This window comes from Cinclus cinclus, chromosome 1, assembly GCF_963662255.1.
Source record: "Cinclus cinclus chromosome 1, bCinCin1.1, whole genome shotgun sequence".
Taxonomy (NCBI): domain Eukaryota; kingdom Metazoa; phylum Chordata; class Aves; order Passeriformes; family Cinclidae; genus Cinclus; species Cinclus cinclus.
Genome location: NC_085046.1, coordinates 150,414,354 through 150,421,009, shown reverse-complemented (window position 1 = coordinate 150,421,009; position 6,656 = coordinate 150,414,354).

The window sequence follows — 6,656 nt, the reverse complement described above, 5'->3', positions numbered from 1 at the left end:
AGGTGAGGTCCTTGCTGCTGCTGGACCCTTACCTTCATATGGGGATAGAAAAACCCTTTTTGACCTCCAAAAATGTTCAGAAAAGAGTTTCCAGCAGGGACAAACAGAAGGGATCATATCCCTTTTTCCTGGGGAAGGTGGCTTTGGGACACAGCAGCTCCAAGGATTTTTCCATTAGTGCAGCACCTGACGTGGCACTTTTGCATCTGTGTCCTAACAAAGCAGTGATTAATTATCACTGGGATCCTCCTAAAGGAGCCAGCTCATCCCAAACCTGGTCCTCACTCCCGCCTGGAGCGGGGCTGGGCTCTCTCCTCTCCCCCTTCCTTGTTTTTCCACTCTGCCTTCCCTCTCCCACTAAATTAATCTCCATTGCTCCAAAGGTCTCTCTGGCACACGCCGCTGACCCAAGCTCAAATTGATTTTTTTCCCTCACCCCTCACCCCTCGCTGTTTTCTGCCAGCAAAGCACAGTGAGGATTTTTTTTTTTCCCCACCTGGAATTATTTTGATTTTTCAGTTTTGGAGGGACTAAACTTTGACCCTTTAGAAGTGAAAAGGAATTATTTCAATTCAGGGAAGGGGGGAATAAGCCTGGAAGGTGGGGGCCCTTTTTTATGGCTGTTTAAGGGGTGAAGTTATCAAGGCTGCTCCTGAGGATTAATTTTTCCTGCTTTTTCCCTGCTTGTCCTGATCCAGCCATGGGTTAAGGCAACTGATTTCTCCCATTTCCAAACAAATCAGTGGAAAACTGTCCTGTCCTGTGGCTCAGAGATGTTCTGGTGGCTCAGATTTTTCCATTTTTTTGGAAAACCTTCAAATTAGGAAGAAATTCCTTACTCACAGGGTGGCAAAACGCTGTACCAGGTTACCCAGAAAAACTGTGGCTGCCCCATCCCTGGAATGTTGAAGTCCAGGTTGGATGGGGGTTAGAGCAAGCTAGGATAGTGGAAGTATTCCTGCCCACAGAAAGGGGTGGAATTCCATGATCTTGAAAGTCTCTTCCACCCCAAACCATTCCCTGATTCATCTTTCACCATTCAAATCCTCTCACTGACCAAAATGAGGCTCCTTTGGCAAATCCTGCCTTTGAGGAGGTTTTCCAAATCTCTGGAAAGAACTGGAAGTTTCCTGCGTGTTACCCTCCAAAGGTTCCTGTGTTTCTATGACAAAAGAATTTAAATTTTTCCATAGAAGAAGAAATCTTCCCACAGATGTGGAGCAGGATGGTGGGACGGGACCTGATCGGTCTCCCCTTCCCATTTTTCCTCCAGAGAGGAAAATCCACCAGCATAGGCAGGAAATGTCTCCATGAAGGAGAAAGAAATATAATTATTATCCCTGTTCCATAAATTAGGGATGAATTAAGGAAAAAGCAGGTTCATGGTGTGTGAGAGAATTCCCAGGATGTCCTTATGGCACCAGCTCTCATTGTGACTGCCAAGAGAAAAGAGATGGATGTAGAGAGCAGGAGGAACAAGGAAAATCAAGGAATGACTCTGATTGAGTGGTTTCCAACTTGAGCTTGAGAATTTTCCAGCACTTTTCCAGGGAATTTTTCCTCCTGGGAAGCTGGAAAGGAATGGAGAGATGAATCTGGGTGCTTGATCCAGCTTTTCCTGCCTGGGATGGGCACTATGAGAGGGATCATGGCTGGATTCCCAGGAATTCCCCATCTCTTTGGGGGGGGTCTCTCCTCTTCCCAATCTGGGCACACTGCAGGAACACCTCTCATGGAGGAGAACATGGGAGCTTTAATACTGGATAAAATATTCCAACATTCCACTTGGCATGGCAGGGCCTCTTCCCTCAGGGCACAGAATTCCCAGGCTGCTCCTTGATATGAGGCAGGTTGTCCTGGAATGTGTTCCTTGGAATGACAGCAATGTTCTCAGCCCTGGCATGAAACAGTGGATTCATCTTGGCCAAAAACCAGGAAAATAGGACCCTATGGATCTTCTCATTCCAGGGCTTGGACACAGAGCCAGCAAAGCTCTTGGCAAAGGCACTGAAGGCAGTGTTAAACTGCATCAAAATCCAAGGAATTTTGTCCAGGGAAGGGTCTTCCTACTTTTCCTGGGTCCAAGTGGCCCTGAAAAAGGAGCGGGGATGTTTGAAAGCTTGGTCTGATCCCACCATGGGATTTGGGAGCAGCATCCTGGCAGGGACAGGACATCCAGCATCATTCCAAGGGTCAGCCTGGTGTTGGATTTCAGCTCCAGGGCCCAGGTGGGGAAGCTGCTCCCAAAATTCCTCCATGTGGTCAAGTCAGCAGCTCTGGAATTGGTTCCTCAGCAGGATCTGGGGGACGTCTCAAGGATAACGCTCCTGCAGAGGCCACATGGGGCTGGGGACACCAGGATGTCACACACAGTGTGGTGTGACCGGGGTGGGATGGGTGCACAGAAGAGGGAAAGAGAGAATTGCAAGGAATTTTGCATGGACTCATCCCTAACTTTGTATAGGAGCCAATTTGGGATAGGTGGCACTGGGCGAGTGTCCCCTCTGGAAGTGTCTTGGGGACATTTGTCCATCAGGCTCCTGCTGAGAAGCACCTTGGAATTGAGATATTCAGGACACCCCTTCTTACATCCCTAAAGCAGGAATTCTGGGCAGAATCCCTGATCCATGTGGTCTCCCAGATGGGACCTTCAGAAGGGAGACAGAAAGGGAACCTTGGAATCAGGCATTCCCTAGACTGTGCTCCTTGTTTGGAGCTGGAAAATCCAGGTCCTTCTCCTGTGGCTCTTTACTGTTGACACTTCACAATTCCAGAGTCTGGTGGCTTCAGAAAAGGGTTGAAACACCTAGAAAGGAAATATTTTAGGATTCATCTCCTGGACAAAAGAGATCCAGGTTTTGTGGTGTCCTCAGGAACTGCTCAGGTTTCTTCAGCTTTGTTGTGCCAAAAACCCTGGAATGGAGGGCAGGAAAAGGGAGAAGTGGTGGCTGGGGAGGAGGATTCCCAGCAGAGAAATACTGGGATGAAAATTCCTGTGCAATCCTGGCCTGCAAATGAGGGGCTGGAGCAGCTGGGAGAGGATTCAGGGAAGGATTCCGAGAGACCAGGAACTTTGCATGGGATATGGGAAAAAAAAACAAACAAACAAACAAAAACCATCAGGTTTTTTGGGATGTGTCCACATCACAGCTGAGGGGACCAGTGTGGGAAGTCTTCAGCTATCCTGGAATGATCAAAAATATGACAGCCCTGTTTCCAGAGCCTTTGGAAAAGCTGGGGAATGGTGGGAATGCAGTGAGTCCTGCTAGGTTAGAGCCAGGCAAGGAACTTTGGAATGATGCTGCAATCCTGGAGGATGAATCTGTGTAGGCATCCCCTCCTTGGAACAAGATCCCCAGGGAATGGTCACAGCTCCAAGGCTTCCAGGCTCAGGAAAAGTTTGGAAAATGTCCTCATGGGGGAATTACTGGAATTGTCCTGTACAGGGCCAGGAGTTAGACTTGATGATCCTTATGGATCCCTTCCAAATCCAGATATTTTGATTCTCCTGAAGATCAGCAGGAATCAGATCAGGAATTGGGGGGTGATGGAGAGATGGCAAATAGCAGTGGATTCTCCAAATGGAGAATCCACTGGAAACCTGGCCTTTCCATGCCAGGAGAAGATGCCTATTGCTCCAGTCCCAAGGATCCCCAGCTTTCCTGAGGCTTTCCATGAACTCATGGCTTGTTTTCCATCACTCATGGGGTTGTTCCTGGGATGAATCTCTTGCACTTTTGAGAACAAGTGGAGGCATCACCCCTAAAAGTGTCTCCAATCCCAATCCACTGCCATCGATTCCAGTCTGGATCAGGCCAACGCCATTTTCACTCTTGATTCTGATAAAAATCCATTAATAAGGGCACAAAAAAATCTGTGGATTTACCTCAGGTGGGATTTTCTCTCATTCATCTTTATTTTTCCTGAAATACTCTGTGTTTTCCATGAGAAAATGAAAAGGCTTTGATTCCCAAGTTTTTCCTGAATGAAAACACTTCCTATCAAGTCACCAGAGGAAACCAGGTGGTTTTAAACAAAGACACAGAAACAATATTATGGAATCATAATATCATTGGAATATCTGTAGAATTTGGGCATTTCAAGTCCATCCAAACATCAATTTTTATGGGAATTTTGTTTAAGCAACAAATTACAATTCCCAACTCCTTCTTATTCAAGTTCTATTTTCATTTCTCTCTTCCTTTTTTCCCCATTTTTTAAAAAAATCATATTTTCATTGGATATTCCTGAAGGAAATCCAGCATTAATTCACCCAAATTCCACAGCTGAGGGCCACCAGGTGTGTGGGGCAATCCAGCAGGAATTCTGAAGATGGATTCCCAAGGGGAGGTAAAAATCCTGATAAAATATCAGCCATAATTCCCTTTCAGTGGAGTTGGAATGTTTTACATCCAGGTAGGATCATGGGGAATGTGTGGGATCATGAGCTCACTGCCACTTTGCCACTCCATAAATATAGGACTTGGGAATGTGGTTGGGATTTTTCCAGCTGTGGATTTTTGGGATCGTGGGATCAGGAGAGGTGGTGGTCATATGGAGATATTGGGGAGCATCATCCAGACTTTTCTGGGTGAAATCCATGGAAATCTGTTCAGGCCACAAAAATCCTTCCTGGTTATCACCCGTGAGACCCTGAGGGATGGGCACAAGGAAAATATTCCATGGGGAGGTGTCAGATGAGACATGAGATGAGTGGGAATTATTTGGGAAGAGGGAAGGATTGTGGGATTCATTTCCCAGACTGGAAAGAGATGTCCTGATGCTGGAGGCTCTGGAAAAATGGGATTCATCCCTACCTTGTGCCTGAGTTGCAGCAGTGATTTCAGACTTCTGGGATTTGCTGCAAGACACAGACACCCCTCCCCCCCCCCCAGTCTCCAAAGTCCTGGATTTTGTCCCTCCAAAGCTGCTCCCAAAACAAAGCAGCTCCACGAACACAGAAGGAATTTTGGGAGTGTGCAGATCCCCCGGACTGTTCCTGACCATCCCTGCCTTTCTGAGCTGGACCTCGCTGGTGCTGCCCCTCCTGATCGGAGTCTTGCACAGGAATTTTAGGTTTCCAGGATTCCAAAGGATGAGGAAAGGGTTAAGAGGAGCGGGAGCTACTCAAGGCTCTCACTGTGGCGTTGGGAGTGGGGGTTGAGGACACTCTCGGGAATTCTGCCTCATCCACAGCCCATTTCCAGAGGCTTTTCTCAAGCTTTACTCACCTGTTCAATATCAGGAAGCAATTCCCACTGCAGCCTTGACATTCCACACTCTAAAGCGCCAACTCCACAAAATCCCCGTTCCCTCTAAAAGGATCACATTCCGTAACCCCCTTCATCCCTCTGTGGGGCAGCCATGCATCCTTAAAAACGCTCCATGAGGGACCAGCTGGCTGCAGGGACCATCTGCACATGGATTTGCACACAGAGCACTTTGCCAGGGAATTTGCACGCTCGGCATCAGATCCAGCCCCACTCCTGCAGGAAAAGCTCACCTGTGGAAGTGAGGACTGAGCACACACAGGGAATTGCAGGGATTTTCCTCCAATGCTGCCTGGGTGGGAATTCCAAAGTGCTCATTCCAAGTCCATCCAGCTCTGAATGTAACCCTTGGAGGTTGTCCAGGGAGATGCAGAAATAGGATCCTACGGCAGTGTCAGGAAGTGAGGGAAAAGAACAACAAAGAAGGGGTGAGAAGAGGAATCCCAGATCTCTCTGGGATTCTTCAGTAGGATCTGGGGAGCTTCAGGGAAAAAAGGGGCTGGAAAACCACTGCCAGGATGAGGAGATGCCCCAGGGTGGAGTTTCCATGTCCCCAGCAATGTGCCCATGATCCACAGGGACAGACAAGGCTGAAAAGGCCTCACTCAGCCCTGGGTGCTGCATTGGGAACAACATTCCCAAGCCCTGCAGGCAGTCCAGGGTTCCTTGACCCACCAGTGGATCCCAGTGTGTGACATCCCTGTCCCTCTTCATCTCTGGGTTGCATCTGTTTGAATCAGGGGTGAAAAATCCCATCCCGTCCCACTGTCATTCTGATTCCCATCCCGAGGTGGGATCCTTGCACCAGGTACAATCCTACACTACAGCTCCAACCCCAAAAATGGTGCTTTTTCCTGGAAATCAGGATAATTCCAGGGGTTTTCTTGGACAGAGATGTCGCCCCTGCCCCAGTGCCAGATGTGCTCCACAGCTGGTGCTCCAGCTGCCAGTGGCTCCTCTCCTTGTGCCAGGCTGATGGATGGATTTTCCTAGCAGGAAATTGCTGGCAGCAGCTCAGCTGATCCATCAGCTTCTCCTTGCTCCCCATTTTTCCCTCTCCCAGTTAAACTTGGCATCCATGGCCTTTCCCCAAGGCTTGGAAAGGCTTGGGGATGGGGATGGTGCAAGGAAAGGAGGAGCTATTCCCAGGAAATTGGGACATCCTGGTGGGATTCAAGCTCCCCAGGGCTTGACGTGATTTCAGTGCTTCCAAACCTGCCAGAAATCATCTTCACATCCATGTATTTATTCCCAGATTTTGGGTGTGAAACTCTTCTGGGCAACGGTCTCCTTGTGGGATGGGTTTTGCTTCCTTGGAAAACTGGATTAGAGTGGGGCTCCTGTTTTTCCCTCCATCCCTGAGGCTGGAAAATGGATAGTGGAGAG